Raw genomic sequence first — 20,367 nt, 5'->3', positions numbered from 1 at the left:
AAGTATAATATGGGCTAGGAGCGGTGCCTCATGCCTGTAATCCCAGCACTTTGGGAAGCTGAGGCAGGCGGATCACCTGAGGTCAGGAGTTTGAGAGGAGCCTGGCCAACATGGTGAAACCCTGTCTCTACTAAAAATACAAAAAAATTAGCCGGGCATGGTGGTGGGCGCCTGTAATCCCAGCTACTCAGAAGGCTGAGGCAGGAGAATGGCTTGAACCCAGGAGGCAGAGGTTGCAGTGAGCGAGATCGTGCTATTGCACTCTAGCTTGGGCGACACAGTGAGACTCCGTCTCATAAAACACCCCCCCCCACCGCAAAAAAAAAAAAACAAAAAAAACAAAACAAAACAAGAAAAAACCCTATAATGTGTTCAATATACTATATAGGTATTGCAATTTGAAGCATTTAATTTAGGGTCTGGGTAGCACATGCTGAATGAATGGTGGCCCAGTGCTTTGTGCATAGTGGCTATTCAATAAATGTTTACCAAAGTGAAGGACTCTTCCCCAGATCACTCCAGCTCCTCCAGGGTACCTGAAATTTCTGTGGCTGGACATTATAGGATTTAATCCCTAATAAGAAGAAGGGTTCTTACGAATTGGAAGGGCTGTTAAAAATTTGGTTAATTGGGATTAGACTATTTGGATCCCTGCCCAAGGAAGGGTGGCTTTTCTGGGGGAGGCTTCTCTGATGGGGACCTCGACTGGCAGGACACTTAGTATCATGGGTAGAGAAGTAGCCTCTGACATGGAGTATTTATTATATTGTAACATCATTGCATTATTATAATGTAACCTTTCCCTGCTCGATGACTCAGGCTATAGGTAGTCTGCATGCCTGACTTGTTGATCTACACACCTTCTTGAGGTTAGGAATTAAAACACTTTTTTCTTTTTTGGTAATTTTTAAATACTGTGCATGTACCTAAAGTGACCATAGGAATATTTGGGAAATTTGAGTTTTGGATATCAGCTAGTTGTTACCAAGGTGCTTTAGGTGGTGGCTAAAAGCGTCAGTTTGCCTGACTTTGAATCTTGACTGCACATCACGTAAGAGCTGTGTGACCCCCAGACTTCTTCTTTTCTGTGCCTCCATTTCCTTCTCTGTCAAATGGGAATAATAATAGCACCAAGTTCATAGGACTGCAGAGTACTCAAGCAGTGTCTGGTACACGGTAAGAACTCGGTACTTGTCAGCGGTGGTGGTGATAATATGTGTGTGAATTCCAAGGTACTGAGTAGGCACAGTGTGAAGTAGTTGTGTCCCGTGATTAGATAATAGTGATGACTGCTGACTTGCTTTACTCTGTGCTCACCAGAAGAGACCTCAGGTTCTGTTGGATGCACCCTGAGTATGCCCCAAGAAACAGCAGAGACTTGTACTTAGGATTTGTGATTTGCATACGTAAGCTTTGCTGTATTTGTTTTGCTCAAAGGGCTTATTGCTGTGGTATTCAGAATGTGAAATAATAGTTAATGGAGACAAGGGGATTAATAGCAGCATTTAAAATCGTTTAGTGACTAATAACTTTGTGGCTTATAAAATCTGTACCTTGATATGCAGGGGTGGCTGTTCTATTAACATTTCTAAGCTGTTTAAAAGTCAGTTGGATGCTTTTCGGTTGCACGTTCATTTTTCATCTTTGCCCTTCCATTCAGGAAACATCAATAAAGTTTAATAATTTTCTGTCATTTCTGGAAAAATAAACAAGATTATAGATTATTAAGGGTTATTTTTCATTTTGATAGTGGATAAACATTAGGAGGCATCCTTACTGAATGAAAATTGTGAATTATTGATTATGTTCACAGGATTAATATGAAACCACTCACATATTTCGATGTGCATATCTTCTTTTCTAGTGCTGTGGTAGATGGATTGAGGAATACTGTTAACTGGGATTATTGTGTATTAATCATTGAACACCTGCTGTGCACCACACTGATTATAGGACTTGTATGCATTATATCTGGCCTGACTTTAGCTTCTCAAAATAGGTATTTTATGGTTGAGGAAATGCAGGCTAGGAGAGGTTGGACAATTGACCCAAGATGCTATAGGTTTTCAGCTTGCTTTCTTTCTAGCATACTTTGCCATCAAGGCTTTTAATATAATTTTTTGCTCCTCAAAAAAACTGCTTGCAACTTTGGTGAAATCTAGCCTTCTATAGGAGAAGGTTCACCACGGGGAATTTGGCATTTGAGTCTTAAAGTCAAATGCTGGGGTATGGGGACTACATTATTTGTACTCAGGATCCAGAGGGGAGTTATCACAAAGCCAGTGCTTTCTTTTCACCTCTGGTTTAGGGTTGGGTTCCCCTCATACAATCAAGGTCCAGTTGAATACAGTAATCAAAAGAACAAGCTGGGGAGTCAGAGAGACCTTAGCCTGGACATTGGGCGGTACATCAGTTGGGATGCTTTTTGGCTGTAAGTAAGAGATGTTTATTTCCATTTCCAAATGCCTCATCCCAAAAGCAATTTATCAAACTTGATTTTTTTTTTTTTTTTTTTTTTTTGAGCTGGAGTCTCACTCTGTCACCCAGGCTGGAGTGCAGTGGTGCAATCTCGGCTCACCACACCTCTGCTTTCTGGGTTCAAGCGATTCTCCTGCCTCAGCGTCCCAAGTAACTGGGATTACAGGCCTGTGCCACCACGCCCGGCTAATTTTTTTTTTTTGTATTTATAGTAGAGATGGGGTTTCACCATGTTGGCTAGGCTGGTCTCGAACTCCTGACCTCAAGTGATCCACCTGCCTTGGCCTCCCAAAGTGCTGTGATTACAGGCGTGAGCCACTGCACACGGCCTATACCTCATGTTAATCCATCCATTCACTCATAATAGGACGGCTGCAGGACTTTCACGTATCCCATTCAGATGTGTCAATGTCTGGAGGACATTGTGGCTCCATTTCTTCTTGTGGTTCTTTCTTAGAGGAGAGGAACATTTTTCCAGAACCCCCTTGCCCCAGGAGACTTCTACTTAAGTCTTATTAACCAGAGTTTGGTCAAATGCCTGTTTCTGAAATAATCACTAACAAAGTAAAAATAACCTCTACAAATCAGGGTGTGATAGCTTCCCTTGGGGCACGTAGCTATGTTGGGGAGGAATGAGTACTGCAGAAACCTGAGATCCTGTTAGAAAGGAAGAAGGAGGGAAAGGATATTAATCTCGAAGACTTAATTTCCTCCTGGATAAGTGGAGATGATAATACTTTCCTAACTGGTTGTCTAATGAGATAGCTACTAAAATCCAGCATCAGAACAAGGGATTACCATAAATTTGAAGGAGTGTGAAACCAGGTGCCACAGCCTGGCCCCTGCTTAGGCTTAGTTACTTAAAGCTGTGCAATTTAAAGCAATTTTGGAATCTCCCCTTTTCATTTACTTGACAACTGTCTTGAGAACCTATCATGTGGCAGGCGCTGTGCTAGGAATGACATTCAGGACATACCTGTCACGTGCATCTAAGTATTATTAGCTGTGATTACTTGTGCATAGTATGTTTGATTGGTTGTGTATTGATTACTGAACAGCTACTCTGATGGCCAGTTTTAGGTGTCAACTTGACAGGATTGAAGGATGCCTAGATGACTGGTGAAGCATTGTTTCTGGGTGTGTCTGTGAGAGTGTTTCCAGAGGAGATTGATGTGAGAGTCAGAGGACTCTTACTGTGCATGGTGGGCACCATCTGCCTGGCTGGAAGCCCAGCTGGGACAAATAGGCAGATGAAAGGGGATTCACTCTCTCTGCTTTCTGTCTCCCTTCTGAGCAGGTCACTTTTTCTCCTCCTGCCTTTGGACATCCCAGTCCAGTTTATTTGGCTTTTGGACTCTGGGACTTTTACCAGTGGCCTCCTGGGGGCTCTCAGGCCTGACCGGTGGTGTGCTGTTGGCTGCCTTGCTTCTGAGGCTGCCAGATTTACACTGAGCTATGCTACTGGCTTTGAGCCATGTTAGCAGCTTCTCTGATTCTCTAGCTTGCAGTCAGCCTGTCGTAGGACTTCTCTGCTTCTGTGGTCCTGTGAGCCAAATCCTCCCAGTCATCCCCCTCCATATATACCATATAGGTTCTGTTTCTCTGGAGACACCTGACTGATACACCTACTATGTTTCACTCTGTATTATCCATCTTGCATGCATCATCTCTGATCCTCACAAAACCTTTTCAGAGTAGATTATTTTACAATTGAGGAAATGCGTGTAACAATGTCAAATACATATTATTATCAGGAAGTAGTGGTTGGGGGAAAACCCCTCGGAATTACAAAATATTCTTGCTGTTTCAAAGGAGTCCACTATGTCAAAGTCTACCTGCCTCTTTCACCAATAAATACTGGGAGGCTGAGGTGGGCAGATCACTTGAGGTCAGGAATTTGAAACCAGCCTGGCCAACATGGTGAAACCCCATCTCTACTAAAAATAATAATAATAAAAAAAATTAGATGGGTGTGGTGGTGGGCGCCTGTAGTCCCAGCTATTCAGGAGGCTGAGGCAGGAGAATGGCTTGAACCCTGGAGGTGGAGGTTGCAGTGAGCCGAGATCGCACCACTGCACTCCAGCCTGGGTGACAGAGTGAGATTCTGCCTCAAAAAAAAGAAAAAAAAAAAAAAACCCAAAAGACAAAACAACAACAACAACAACAAATTGGGGATAGGTCTGCTTGTCTTATAAGTGTATAGCCAAAGTATCTCATATGTTTATATTTTTGAAAATCCATTTCGTTCCTGGAATATGTTAATTTATTGATATTCTAGTCAGTAAAAGACTTGCATGGAAAACATTGATTAGATTCAACACTGAAACAGCTAAACCTCGCTTCCACTTGTTTAAGACATCAAAGCTGTTTAAAGGTCAGCTGGATGCTTTAACTTCTGAAATGTGTAAGCAGAGGAGTGATTTTCTGAAGAAAGTCGTTTATATTAGAAATAATGATTTATTTAACTGTGTTTTGGTCACAAGCATGACATTTCGAACACAGTAAACTTTATAGATATTAAGATCATTGGGAAAGATTTATTTTAAAAAGAGAGGGATATGAAAACACGGGGAAATTTCAGGACATCTCAAACATTGTGCCAATAACACCTGTATTTGACTTAGTCACAGGTACTGCAAATTTTTCAAGAAGAAAAATTGTTTCACCATTTCCTTTATTAGCTAAATTCAGAAGTCGAGTTAGTAGCTAGGTTCATACCTACTTCTTTGTTTAAAGTGCTTGTGTTCTATTTAGTAAGAAGGGACATGGTTTTATCTCTTATCAAGGGCTCACTGAAGTAGTATATTCTGGGTGGTGGTCAACACAGATTTCTTTTCCATGTCAGAGGGTCCAGCTGGACCTTTCAGCCTGGCCCTAGGGAAGGTTGTGTTGGCATTTTCCATTTTTGTAAATGACATCATAGTCTTTCAACTGAATGGCTAGTGACTGTGTCCTATTTTTTTTTAAGACAGAAATATGTGAAATTTAAGGAACAGCTTTCTCTACAGCTGATGATGTGGGAGGTTTGTGAATAACCGTTGGCAGGTCCTATGAAGAGGAGGAGCTAGTGTTCCATGGGGACCTGCACATATGTTTTTATCCTGGGAATATTGCATTTGTGTGATATCTTGTCTTTCAGAATGTATCAAAATGGAAGCTTGGGCCGGGCGCAGTGGCTCACACCTGTAATCCCGGCACTTTGGGAGGCTGAGGCGGGAGGATCACGAGGTCAGGAGATCAAGACCATCCTGGCTAACACGGTGAAATCCCGTCTCTACTAAAATACAAAAAATTAGCCGGGCGTGGTGGCGGGCGCCTGTAGTCCCAACTACTCGGGAGGCTGAGGTAGGAGAATGGCGTGAACCTGGGAGGTGGAGCTTGCAGTGAGCCGAGATCGTGCTACTGCACTCCAGCCTGGGCCACAGAGCGAGACTCTGTCACCAAAAAAAAAAAAAAAAAAAGGAAGCCTGGGGCCAGTGGACTTGTTGGTGCATATTAAATGGGTTAGAGAGACACGTTCTTAATGTTATGGCTCTTCAAACATACTCCAAAGCTCTCCTATTTGACCAGCCAGAATCTTATGTTATTAGTGTTGCTAACCCTCTTTCCCTATATTTTTGATAGTACACTGGAAAGAAATATCTGTCTGTCCTGAGGTTTTCAGTCTTTATTTAAGGTTTTGACAATACCTGCAACATAGACAAAAGCTAGGATTTTAGATTGAGGGAAATTTCATACTAGTAGTCCAGTAGTGCCAGCATTTTCTAACCCCAAATTTATGTTTCTTCTTCATATTACTGTTTTAAATATTCTGTATTGTCCGGGCGCAGTGGCTTATGCCTGTAATCTCAGCACTTTGGGAGGCCAACACAGGAGGATCACCTGAGGTCAGAAGTTCAAGACCAGCCTGACCAACATGGAGAAACCCTGTCTCTACTAAAAATACAGAATTATCCAGGTGTGGTGGCACATGCTTATAATCCCAGCTACTCAGGAGGCTGAGGCAGGAGAATCGCTTGAACCCAGGAGGCGGAGGTTGCGGTGAGCCAAGATCACGCCATTGCATTCCAGCCTGGGCAACAAGAGTGAAACTCCATCTCAAAACAAAACAAAACAACAACAAAACAACCTCTGTATTGTTCTGTGATAGGTCAGCAGGCACTTGTGTTACTTTGTAATACTTAGTCCATTTTCTGATGTTATGACAGAATACCAAATGGAAAGAACATATATTTATTTATCATAGTTCTCAAGGCTGAGATGTCCAGGATCAAGGTACTGGCATCTGGTAAGGGTCTTCTTGCTGTGTCCTCACATGGCTAAAGGTGGGCAAGAGACATGAAGCCTGTTTTACAAGAGCCTTAATTCCATTCATGAGGGAAGAACACTCATGGCTGATTTCCTTTTAAAGACCTCACCTTTTAATACCAACACATTGGTAAAATCCATGAATTTTGGAGAGGATACATTTAAACCATAGCATTAAATTAAGGCATTAAATCAATTTTGGTTGCTTATAACAAAGATCTCTGACAACCTAACTTTATTACAGTAGTTGATATTTTAGCTGTAGGCAGATTTGGTCAATTAAAATGCAATCTTGTGAACCACATAACAAAATTTTATTTCTTCTTTTTTTTTAAAGGTATGTAATAGAGGGAGAGAACTCACTAGTCCTGGGCCATAAAAACTGTGGGCAAAGGATGTGTGACTTTTCTTCTGTCAACTAGAAATTATATCACCACACCACAGGTTTGTCCGACCAGTCTGTCAGGCAGTTTACACATCGGAAATTTGAAGAGCAGGTCTGAGTAATTATTGACATGAAAAACAAAAATAGAAACACAAAGCACTTCTAAAATATGTGTGCCAAAGGAGTGCACTTCCAGAATTTTCTCCTTCTGGTCTGTAAGGCAAAACTTTTTCAGGTGACAGTGCCCACAATGGACAAATGTGAGTCATTTTCCTACAATTTTTAAATTATTGTTAGTCCATTATTCTTAGGGTTCTACTGTAGATGCGAATTTAGAGAATGGAATCTAACTCATCATGGATGATTTCCTTTTTGCAAAGCATCTTGTGGGACAAGATAATACTATTAATAACAAGAGAAATGGTAATATAGTTGACCCCTTGAGCAACATATGTTTGAACTCCTTGGGTCCACTTATACATGGAATTTTTTCAGTGAATATATTGGAAACTTTTTTGAGGATTTATGACAATTTAAAAAAAAAACTCACAGATGAACTGCATAGTCTAGAAGTATCAAGAAAAAATAAGGATGGTATATCATGAGTGCATAAAATATATGTAGATCCTAGTCTATCTATGTGTTAATCAACTGTTTATGTTATACCAACTGTTTAGTTCACAAGGTTTCCAGGCAACAGTAGGTTATTTTTAGTTAAGGTTTTGAAAAGTCAAAAGTTATATGCAGATTTTTGACTGTGCAGGGGGTCTATGCCCCAACCACCATGTCGTTCAAAGGACAACTCTATTAGTAATGGTAATAGCTATTAGTAATAGCTAACATTTATTTAGCTTATAATGTCCAGGTACTGTTCTAGAGTCTTTACATATGTTAATAATTATGACTTACAGGCTGGGCACAGTGACTCATACCTATAACTCAGTACTGTGGGAGGCCGAGGCAGGAGGATCACTTGGGACCAATAGGTCAAGACCAGCCTGGGCAACATAGTGAGATTCCATCTTTATAAAAACATTAAAAAAAAAGTTAGGTGTGGTGATAGACACCTATAGTCCTAGCTACTAGAGGGGCTGAGGTGGGAAGATCACTTGATCCCAGGAGTTGGAGGCTGCAGTGAGCCATGATCGTGCCATTGAACTCCAGTCTGGGTGACAGAGCAAGACTTTGTCATTTACAAAGAAAATTATAAGTTACTATTTTCATCCCCACTTTACAGGTGAGGAGACTGAGGCCCAGGAAGGTTAAGAAATTTGCCCACAGTTTATAGTTGGCAGAGAGGGATTTGAACATTACATTCTTATTTCAGATTCTTTTTGGTTTTAACCACTATGCTGTGTTTCCCAAGGTTCTGATCATTTCAGAAGGTTTGTTTTCTATTGCATAACTATGAGAGCTCAATTTTGGTTGAATTCTTTCAAGTGCCATCAGTGTTTTAGAGTCTGAGTAGGCCAGGTGAACAACATCCATTTTCTTGCCTAGGTCCTGAAGAACTTGGGAAATAAAAGAGGAAGGCAGATAAAAGATTAAAATACCAAATTTATTACTGACAGAGTGCTTGTTCTTGGGAACTGTCCCCAAGAGGAAGAAAGCTGAGAATGCCCACCTGTATTCGTCCGTTTTCACACTGCTCATAAAGAGATGCCCAAGACTGGGTAATTTATAAAGAAAAGGAGGTTTAGTGGACTCAAATTCCACATGGCAGAGGGCGAAAGGCACGTCTTACATGGTGGCAGACGAGAGAGAATGAGATCCAAGTGAAAGGGGTTTCGCCTTATAAAACCTTCAGATCTTGTGAGACTTACTCACTACCATGAGAGCAGTATGGGGGAAACCGCCCCTATGCTTCAGTTATGTGGGTCCCTCCCACAACACTTGAGAATTATGGGAGCTACAATTCAAGATGAAAGTTGGGTGGAGACACAGCCAGACCCTATCACCACCTATTTCTAGATTTACCAATCAGCTAAGTTAAGCCATCTCCTGGGGGTAGAGGGAGTGAATGGGACAGAAAGAGCCGTGGAGTGGGTGGTTAGAGGGAATTCTTCTTACTGGACACCAGAAGAGGGTTAAAAGGGATCCCCTGTAGGCCGAGCACGGTGGCCATGCGTGTAATCCCAGCACTTTGGGAGGCCAAGGCAGGCTGATCATGAGATCAGGAGTTCGAGACCAGTCTGGCCAATATGGTGAAACCCTGTGTCTACTAGAAATACAAAAATTAGCTGGGCGTGGTGGCACATGCCTGTAATCCCAGCTACTCAGGAGGCTGAGGCAGAAGAATCGCTTGAACTGGGGAGGTGGAGGTTGCAGTGAGCAGAGATTGTGCCACTGCACTCCATCCTGGGCGACGGAGTGAGACTCCATCTCAAAAAAAAAAAAAAAAAAATTAAAGGTATCCCCTGTAACATTAGCATTATGTGTTAAGTCTGGAATCTAGTGAAAAGTTCACATTTCTGTTAGAACAGGGAACGGAAGGGTTAATGATGTTCGGGAACAGCTTTATGGCTCAGTGGGAAAATTGCATGTTATTAGAAATATAGTTGGAGTCCTCTCCTGAGTTCATGTGAAATTGCCGCGTATTTTGCCTCTCACTGATTGCTGGAATTTAAAAATGCATTCCTCTGGACCAAGGTACTTGTGTTTCCTTTCCATGTCTTTGAAGTGCTTTTCTCCCCCTTAAGTTGTCAGTGGTGTGGCGTACATGTTTTTGTTACTGACAGTGTGGCCAATTATTGTGTTCTAGAAGGCATTGTTGTCTCTGAGAATGTTACATGATATGAGTAGCAAGTCTGTTTATTCAGAAAAACACCTCAGATCTCAAACCAATTTAGAGAGCTCAGAAAGGAGTACTTGGAGAGACATTTCCGAGAGATAGCTTAGTACATCATCAGAGTTCTTATTCCTGATTCTAAGGCCATTTAAGCATGTGTCACACTGGACTGCTAGTTGACCACATAGAGAGGAAGTGATTGGTGGTGAAATCTGCGGTACTTAAAAGCGCTGACAGTGTAGGAGGCCAGATTTCAATTTCTAGAGGTGTCATTTTAGAATGGAGTAGGGAAGGCATATATGTCACAGAGTGGGTTTTTTGTTTATTTGTTTGTTTTGAGACAGTCTCACTCTGTCTCACTCACAAGCTGAAGTGTAGTGGCGCGATCTCGGCTCACTGCAACCTCTGCCTCCCGGGTTCAAGCGATTCTGCAGTCTCAGCCTCCCAAGCAGCTGGGGTTACAGGTGTGCGCCACTACACCTGGCTAATTTTTGTATTTCTAGTAGAGATCTGGTTTCACCATGTTGGCCAGGCTGGTCTCAAACTCTTGGGCTAAAGCCATCTGCCCACTTTGGCCTCCCAAAGTGCTGGGATTACAGACATGAGCCCCTGTGCCCAGCCTGTCACATAGTGTGTAATGACAGTTATGTGTAGAGATCGAAAAATGTTGGTCAAAGGGCACAAAGCTTCAGTTAGACAGGAGGAATGAGTTGCTATTATACAGCATGGTGACTCTAGTTAATACTTATTGTATACTTAAAAATTGCTAAGAGAGTAGGTTTTATTATGACAGGTTATGACTATGCTAATTAGCTTGACTTAATTTCACAATGTGTACGTAGATGGAAGTATCATGTTGTACAGTTTTTATTTGTGAATTATGTCTTTGTCGTGAAAGCAGCCATAGTCTATGCTACAGGGATGGGTGTGGCTGTGTTTTGATAAAAATTTATTTACAAAAATAGGAGGACGGGTAGACTCAGTTTGTTGATGTGTCAAATAAAGTAAGTTTTGTTCAAAACTGTTTCATCATAACATCTATGAGAAAAAAAACGAAATGGATTCTTGGCCAGGGCCAGTGTCTGGATGGAGTTTGTATATTCGCCCCATGTCTGCGTGGGTTTTCTCCGGGTACTCCAGTTTCCTCTCATAGCCCAAAGCTGTGCACATGGCATTCACAGGCACGTCCACATGTTCGCAGTGTGAGTGTGGATGTGGGTGTGAGCGTGCCCTGTGATGGGACGGCGGCCTGCCCAGGGCAGGTTCTTGCCTGACGCCCTGAGCTGCTGGGATGGAATCCAGCCACTTGCAACCCTGCACTGGAATAAGTGGGTAATTATCTTACTTTTTAATTAATTTTTCTTAAATAAATGTGTAGCTCACATTTATTTTGATGTTGAGTAGTAGAAGTGTTTTGGTCTTTATTTATTAGAAGCTTGGTGGTGTTTTTGGATCAGAAATGTGCTGTAAGAACTTAACTCTTGTTTTTGCCTTTTTTTTTTTTTGATTTTTGATTTCCATAGGTTTTTGGGGAACAGATGGTATTTGATTACATGAATAAGATCTTTAGTGGTGACTTGCGAGATTTTGGTACACCCATCACCCGAGCAACATACACTGAACCCAATTTGTAGTCTTCTATCCCTCACCCTCTTCCCACCCTTTCCCCACAAGTCCCCAAAGTCCATTGTGTCATTCTTATCCCTTTGCATCCTCATAGCTTAGCTCCCACTTGTGGTTGAGAACATATGATGTTTGCTTTTTTATTCCTGAGTTACTTCACTTAGAATAATAGTCTCCAGTTCCATCCAGGTTGCTGCAAATGCCATTTATTCATTCCTTTTAATGGCTGAGAAGTATTCCATCATATATATATCTCACAGTTTCTTTATCCATTCTTTGATTGATGGGCATTTGGGCTGGTTCCACATTTTTGCAATTTTGAATTGTGCTGCTATTAACATGCATGTGCAAGTATCTTTTTCATATAATGACTTCTTTTCCTCTGGGAACTTAACTCTTGTTTCTATCAATCAGCCTGTGGTAAAACTGGTTTCCTTATAGGTCCTTTCCCTTAAGGTCGCAGTTTCCAGGAACCTATGGACAACACTGAAGATTTGCTGTACATGCGATAAACAACATAGCATGTTGATTAAGAACATGAACTGTGAGGTTAGACCCCCTGGGTTTGAATCTCTGCAGCTTCCTTCTGTATGACCTTGAGCAAGTGATTTAACCTTTCTGTGCCTTGCTTTCTCATCTGTAACATGAAATAATAACAACCTTCCTCATAAGGGAAAAAAAAAGCGTAAGAACCTGCACTGTTCAAAATTTAAATTGTTATCAGATGCCCATTGCCAGATTCTCTTCCTTTTCATGGTTTTTGAATGCTTGTTGGTGTGTAGCCTGAGCTGGAAGCTTTGGGTGACGTGAAAAAAAATAGGAAGAAAAATAGTGACAGCTAACATTATGCACCTATGATGCACCAAGAACTGTGGGAAGTATCCTCTATCATTGCTTCATTTCACTCCGGGTGGTAAGGACCATTTCACAATGTGGAAGCTGAGGCCTGTGGTGGAGCTCCTTTCCCGTGGTCTCACAGTAAATGGGGATAGACTGCAGACCTAGCCCTGTGGACCAGCTGTAGCATCTTCTCCAGGAAAGGAGAGAGGGTGGGCAGTGCTTTGCTTACCTGATTTCAATCTGGTTGAGGGGATAAACCTGGAAAAATACTTAAATGCCTATATTAACACATGAAAAAAAGAAAGTATTCTACAGGAGAAATGTAGCACTTTGTGGCCTTTTATGCATGGTGGGGATGGGTGGTTTGCTGTTAGTATTATAGTTTTTCACATTTTGGGTTTCATTATGTTTGCACCAGTGAGACTTGTCCTTTAATATTACTTGAATGAAGGACATCGTTTGAAAGTCTGTGCCCAAAGGCTGGTTTCCTGCTGCCCCAGCACAGCTTCTGGTGACCCGGAAGTGATCCTGTGATGGGGAAAGTTGGAAGGCTGTAAACATCCCAGAGTTCCTGTTGGTACATTGAATTCATTGCTTGGTGACCCGGAAGTGACTCTATAATGGGGAAAGCTGGAAGGCTGTAAACATCCCAGAGTTCCTGTCAGGACATTGAGTTCATTGCCATCCTGATGCTCCACACACTAGGCCTAAAGTGGCTGCTGGGGTGGGGAAGGTGGCATTGGTGCCAGTTAGCATACTTCTCAGGATTCACGTGCTGACAGGTGTTTATTTTTTCTTGATCAAAACACAACCAGAGGGCTTTAAACTGAAGTATATTGTGCTCTTACTGTAAGCTCAAAGACACTGCATCTCCATGGGTTCTAAACATAAGATCTCCCACCATCCCTGCATCCACTCAGACTCTAGCACCTGATGACCTTGTTGGGGTTGGAGAGATTTCCCTCTCAGCATCATCTGTGTGTGCTCATATATAACGTTAGGCTAAGAAGATAGCCCCCCTTTTTTTATATAGAGCTTTGCCATTTGCTTCCACAATGCAATCTAGATTATTTCTTTAGTGTCCTCATATGTGTTTTCCATTTTAAAGGTGGATAAAATGTGGAAATAGTACGTTACCCTAAGAAAAATAACTAAAATTAATCATAAAAGCAACTGTCTTGTATTTATACTGGAAGAAGGACAGAATTAAAAACAACCAACTAACAAAAGAAAACCAAAATTGTTGCTCAGATAGGCAAAGAGAGGGGAAATGTAACTGTAATGACAGATTCAATTTCTTTAAAAATAAATGTTACCAATATTATCCCTAATGCTATTTTATTTGCTTAGAAGAGAATGCTGCATTAAACTTCACCTTTATATGCCACTATTATAGGTCTAGATTTGTTACCAAATCACTTCCTGGAAAATAGACAAAGCAATACCTAACAATCACTTGAAATGAATAATCAGATCTCTCAAAATTATACTACATTTTTTTTTCAAATCAAGATAATTGTAAGGAATTGACATTGAAAGTAGAGATAGCTTTTGTAGTATTCTGTTTTTCAAGAAACTAGGTTACCTTTTTACCAAATGCAGACTTAGCCCTTCCCCTGGTAGTTGTCTTAATAGAAGTCAGTTGTATACTGGGAATGTTTTTATTTTTAAAATGATACTCCTGGCTGGATATTGTGGCTCACGCCTGTAATCCCAGCACTTTGGGAGGCCTGAGGTCAGGAGTTCAAGACTAGCCTGGCCAACATGGCAAAAAACCATCTAAAAACCCCTCTACTAAAAGTACAAAAACTAGACAGGCATGGTGGCACATGCCTGTAATCCCAGCTACTTGGGAAGCTAAGACAGGAGAATTGTTTGAACCCAGGATGTGGGGCTTGCCGTGAGCTGAGATCGAGCCACTGCATTCCAGCCTGGGTGATAGAGAGAGACTCGTCTCAAAAAAAAAAAAAAAAAAAAAAAAAAAAGATACTCCTCAAATTATGCCTACTTGTAATTTGGAGTATGGTTGCTTTTTCCTGTGCACAAGTTAAATCTTTGATAATCTTAAGAAGAGCATGATTTTAGCATGGAGTCAGGATTATGAGATTTGTTTCTATAGCCGATTGAATTGTTTTGTTTCTAAGTGGTTGTATATCAAGGAATATCAAATAACTATATCTGTCATTTTTGTGCGTCTGTTTTTCCCCACTTATTTTTTAAGCCAGTTAAATGCCTTGCTGAATGAGAGTGGGGGGAGGAAGTGGGGGTGAAATGAATGCTTTTTAGAACTTCCTCAACACATTTAGTTCTTTTCATTCTTTCTTTTTTTAAATAGAGATATTGTCTTTTTTTTTTCTTTTTTCTTTTCTTTTCTTTTTTTTTTTTCTAAGTAGAGATAGGGTCTTGCTATGTTGCCCAGACTGGTCTTGAATTCTTGGGCTCAAGTGATCCTCCTGCCTCCGCCTCCCAAATAGCTGGAACTACAGGCGCACACTACAGCACTCATCTTTTAGCTCTTATTTGCTAGATGTATATGGGGCTATGATGGAGAGTCCAGCATTAGGAGTAGAGGGTAGACATGGCTTATTAAAATAAATGTCAAGCCTTGCTTGGATTTTGTTTTACCCACATCAGCACCCCTTGAGGCTAAAACTTTTTGTAAATCTCTCTGTAAAACAGAACAGGATTATGAACATAGAATATGGTTTATCATGTTCTCTGATGAGAAGAATTGTATGTGGATTTAGAGGAATCCCCAGCCAGGCAGTCTGGGACTCAGTGGCTGGTAGGGGGCTTATGTTTATAACACTGTGGTCATGGCCTAAGCAAGTAGCAAGCCTTTTCCACTTCCCTACTCCCACCCTATCTTGTTCCACATTGCTTCTTCAAAGGAGGCAGCATGGATACCTCTTCTTTGCCATGAGTGAAGGTGGTGATAGACAAACCACCACTTAGCATCTCTGGGACTTCTGTGATGTGTAGGTGGCAAATAAGTTGAGGTCTTCCCGCTACTGACCCAGTATTCTTTAGCGTTTTTCTAATGAATTAATTTTAGGTAGCAACTTCCTTATTCTACGTGAGAAAATGTGAACAGAGGAGTGATATTGTAAAATACATACTTGGTGTTCAATCTCTTTTTCTGGTATATAACTCCTAAAATCCTTAGAATCTCCAAAGTGTTGTCTTTTGTATGCTAATGAACTGATCGATGGCTTGCAGAACCTAGGTAGCTTCAGAATTAGTTCTGGTCACCTGAAAGACCCAGGCAGGAAAAGAGGGTTGAGATTTTCAGCCCCACCCCCAACACCCCAAGGAGGGGGAGAGGGTCTGAAGGTTAAGTTGATCACTCATTTCCAATGGTTTAATCAATCATGCCAACATAAGGAAGCCTCCATAAAAACCCAAAAGGATAAGGTTCAGACAGTTTCTGGATGGCTGAACATGGGGGAGTGGAAGTTTCTGAAGGGTGACATACCTGAGTATCAGATGGAACCTCTTTGTACCTTCCCTCATACCTCACCCTATGCATCTCTTTATCTGTATCCTTTGCAATATCTTTTAAAATAAACCAGTAAATATAAGTAGGTGTTTCTCTGAGTTCCGTGAGCCACTCTAGCAAATTAATCAAACCCAAGGAGAGGGTTATGCTCCAGATCCTCGCAACTTGAAGCTAGCCTGTTAGAAGTTCCCAAGGCCCTACGTCTGGACTGGTTACCGGTGAGAAGTGGGGGGCAGTCTTGGGAGACTGGGCCCTTAGCCGGGGAATCTGAGGCCATCTCCAGGTAAATAGCATTGAAATTGAATTGGAGGACAACCAGCTGGTGTCTGCTGCAGAACTGATTGCTTGCCTGGTGTGTGGGGAGAAACCCTCACATATTTGGTCACAGCAGTCTTCTGTGTTAATGATTTGTGTGGTATCAGAGCAGAGGGAAAATCAAGTTTGAGTTTTTCCTCATTCAAGAGGACAGAAAGATTTTGAATGCTGGAATGATAGGAAATTATGCTTGAATGTGTTTCAACACGGAAGGCATTTTTGTTGACTGCATCACCCACGGGATGTTAGCAGTAAGCTATGCATAAATGATATTTTTATCAGCTTTGCACAGAATGATAGGATATAGAAGGAGAAAACCAGGAAGCTTACAGAAAAAGAGTGTGAAGATTGAAGAAATACCACCTTCACTTAGGCAGGGCACCTGTGTTAAGAGAAAATACCCTGAGATAATTCCTATGTTCCAATGAATACTGTAAATTAGTGTTTGGTAAGTATCTATGTTTCCATTCATTTTTATGCCTAAAAAGGTGTTTATACTGCGAGAAACACATTGCTAAATTGGAATTTAGGCTGTTTTTAGAAGATCATAGATTGCTTTTTCCTTCTTGCAGTTTCTCCTTGCACAAGCTCAACTACATCAGTTGAACAAAACTTTGTGTTATTTTGGGGAGAGGAGACGTTTATGATGTAGATGATCATTTTAGGTGGATAGCTTTTTTCTTTTCTTCTTGATCTCATCCAGTAATTTTATATTAGTTCTTGATGGACCCTTTTTAGGTGACTTTTTATACTCTGTTTTTCTTGAGTGAATTCTGATGAATGTTTACTCCATTTTTGTGCATGTTACATGGCTAGAATTTAGCATATGCATGTCAGTCAAGAGTAATGGCTATTAGTTTTGCTATTCCCAGCTTGGTAGTCTTATTGCTATTTTGAGATGGAGTCTTGCTCTGTCACCCAGGCTGGGGTTCAGTGGTGCGATCTCGGCTCACTGCAATCTCCTCCTCCTGGGTTCAAGGGATTCTCCTGCCTCAGCCTCCTGAGTAGCTGGGATTACAGGCACGTGCCACCACACCCAGCTGGGATGACAGGGGCACACCACCATGGCTGGCTAATTTTTGTATTTGTTTTTATAGAGATGGGGTTTTGCCATGTTGCCCAGGCTGATCTTGAACTTGTTGTCTTGAGCAACCCATCCACCTTGGCCTCCCAAAGTGCTGGGAATACAGGTGTGAGCCACTGCACCCAGCTGACAATGTCTTGAAATTAGTCAAGGGTCAAATTTTTGAGGACCTGTAAGATATTGGGTCTACTGGTCAGAGCAAGAGACATATACATGAAATACTGTTTAACCAACCTCAGGGAACTCACATGGAGTATGTGTTTTCCTTGATTATTAGATTATTGTGTCCTGAAGTAATTTGACCAAAGAATAAATCCTTTATTCTTCAGCAAGAATCAAGTCTCTCCCATGCCATTGCACCTTTTCTCCTACAGACACAAATTCTTAGATAACAAGGTCATGGAATCATAAGAAGTGGATGGGACCTTGGAAAGGAACCCTCGAATCTTCCTCTATCATCCCCCACTACCCTTTTATCAACCCTTTGGCTGTGTCTAGACTGAATTAATAATATTTCCCAGAATGTGCTTTTGGCTACTAGCAAATTATGGCATTTCATATCTTTATGAAATCTTTTACATACAAAGCCTACGAAATATGCAAGAGTTTACATCTAAAGTATCTGTTTGGTGGGAGTTGGTGTGTCATTGAATCTCAGGTGTTAAAATACGTTTTTATATACTCCATGTTAGAATGATACAAAGTTTGTTAACTGAGGGAATGAGTTAAAATGTGTAAATTGAAATGTTGCAAATATGCTCATAATTGTAAAATTTCTTTTTATGATTATTAAGCAGGTGGCAGATTGAAGGATAATATTCTGGACATTAGAAAATATTTGTAGATAGTTGATAAATTTTGCTTAGATATGTAGAAATTATGGTATAATACTTTTTTAAATTGTTCTTTCATTCAGCAACATTTTGGGGTTACTATATTCCAAGGATTTCAGTAAATGTAGGGGATTCAAAGTTGTTGTATGTGGCTTCTGTCATCAAGAAGCTTACAGTTTTGTGATTTTTTTTTTTAATGCCCAAGAATCTAGTTAATTTTTAAAGTAGCTAATGGATGGTGTGGAAAATGTGCCCTCTATTGTTAATGATAGAAGTCTTTAAAAGCACTGATGTAGTAACCTCCCCTGGGGTTCAGGGTCCACTTGGTGTCCCTTTGAAGGGTCATGATTCAGAAGCCCAGGCCTCTTCTCCACACTTCTGACTGATTGTTGAAGGAATAAGTTTTGCTGTTTGATGTCTTCTCTCCAGTTCTTCTGTATTGACTTTTCCTCTGTGTATAGTATTTGCAAAAGAGTAGAAAACATTCTAAAGCACCTGTGATTTAACAAGAGGAACTTGGCTGATTTTAGCTGAAGGCTCTTGTCAGGCCCTTGAGGTCGGATCTAGCCTTTCCCATGTTGCTCTCTCCTGTTTGCTACTGCACAGCTGTTACTGAGTTGGCATCTAGCCTCTTGAGAGCAGCCCTGAAAGTGAAATCTGGAGCTAGTGTTCAGCTGATGGAGTCACATGGGGATTTATATAACTTCTGATCTTGGCATTGCCAATCAGCTTCTTCGTCTTGGTTAGTTTTATGGTTTCTGTAAACCATGGGAATGTTTCTCAAAGTGGTTCCCAGATATTAGCCTCAGTTAATCTGAATTTGTGGCACAGTTCCTTCTGTCGTCACTGGCAAGCACAGTTGGGGTTGGTGGAGTGAACTGCTTTTCGTCTGGTTTTCCAAACAGTTGGAAAAGTTTGTGTTTGACAATTGCAATTGCAATACTGATTGACACCCCCAGCAGATGTGAGGAAAACAAAGTTAAGCTGACTTTTATAACCTAAGTAACAAGTGGTCAAAGGCAGTGATAGATGCCTTCTCTTCATCTTTTATGGAGATACTGTCCCCTCATCCTTTAAGGCTAGGAACTTGGTCATTAAAATAGTTTTTAGAGCGAAGTGTAGGGTGCAGATGTGGCATCATTTAAATGGACAGATATTAAGTTTTACTGTGTTGTGCATATGTATGTTTGAGGTTAGCATTGAAAACAGGCCTTCATGTTCAGTGCATACTCACATTGTATGACAACATTGTTCTAAATTGTGTGATAAGGATTTTTCTCAACCCTCTAGTCATCCTATCGTATTCTGAAGGAATATGGTGCCTCTATGAGCACATACTTCTTTTCCACAGTATGCAATCATCCATGTATTTTTCAAAACAACAATAACAATAGCAAAACACCAAAAAACCTCACTTACAAATTGGGAAGTGTTATTACTAATGACAAATCAATGGCTTTCATTACCCCAGATCTAAGTAGGAAAGGAAAGGGTGTACCTGCCCTGTTTCAGACACTTGCTAGTTCCTGCATTGGCTCACCTCTCCTTTGCTCGTAGCACTCATTGTAAGAAAGTAGATCAGTCAATAGTACTGAGCTTTTCTTGGTTTGAACTCTTTTTATTTGCAGTGTTATCATTAATTTTTTTCTTAGGAAGTACCAGGAAAAGATAAGAAATTTATGAAAAATGCAGATGGGGATAAAATCTATGTTCAAAGAGTTAGAAATGATACCAATCTAGAGTTTCAGGATGAATATTGACATAAAAAAGTCCTAGACATTTACAAATTTGTCCTGATATTTTATTTTGTAGATGAGGAAATTTAGGTTTAGGAAAATTAAATGATTTATACAAGGTTGCACAGATAGTTATTGGTAGAGAAAGTCTAAAGCTCTTTTCAATATTAAAAATAAATAAGAAAAAACATGGAAGTGAGCAGGCAGCAAACTGCTGCAGTTTGCTTTGAGCAGTCAGCAAGAGAAAAAGAACTTAGATTGAGTGTAAGCAATTTAAGATAGAATTTTCCACAGTGGAAACTCTTAATAATGGGATGGGGTGCTTTGAGATATCATGTTGAGGAATTATCTACAATATAAGATGTTTTTGGTATGGTCCTTTCCTAAAAGGTGGGAGGGAAATTGTTGGAGGCTCTATCCAACCATTGACAGAGTATCCTTTGATTAGTAGTGATATGGTTTTGCTCTGTGTCCCCAC

The 20,367-nt window shown here is 40.8% G+C and overlaps 1 protein-coding gene across 5 annotated transcripts in view; it reads left to right on the top strand.

Moving 5' to 3' along the window:
• RYR2 (ryanodine receptor 2) overlaps positions 1 to 20,367 on the top strand; it is a 789,753-nt gene that overhangs the window by 165,614 nt on the left and 603,772 nt on the right. The gene's annotated exons all lie outside the window — the stretch shown is intronic.

The sequence above is a fragment of the Pongo pygmaeus genome, chromosome 1 (genome assembly GCF_028885625.2).
Source record: "Pongo pygmaeus isolate AG05252 chromosome 1, NHGRI_mPonPyg2-v2.0_pri, whole genome shotgun sequence".
In the NCBI taxonomy this organism is placed as follows: domain Eukaryota; kingdom Metazoa; phylum Chordata; class Mammalia; order Primates; family Hominidae; genus Pongo; species Pongo pygmaeus.
This window is presented reverse-complemented; position numbering and strand designations above follow the sequence as displayed.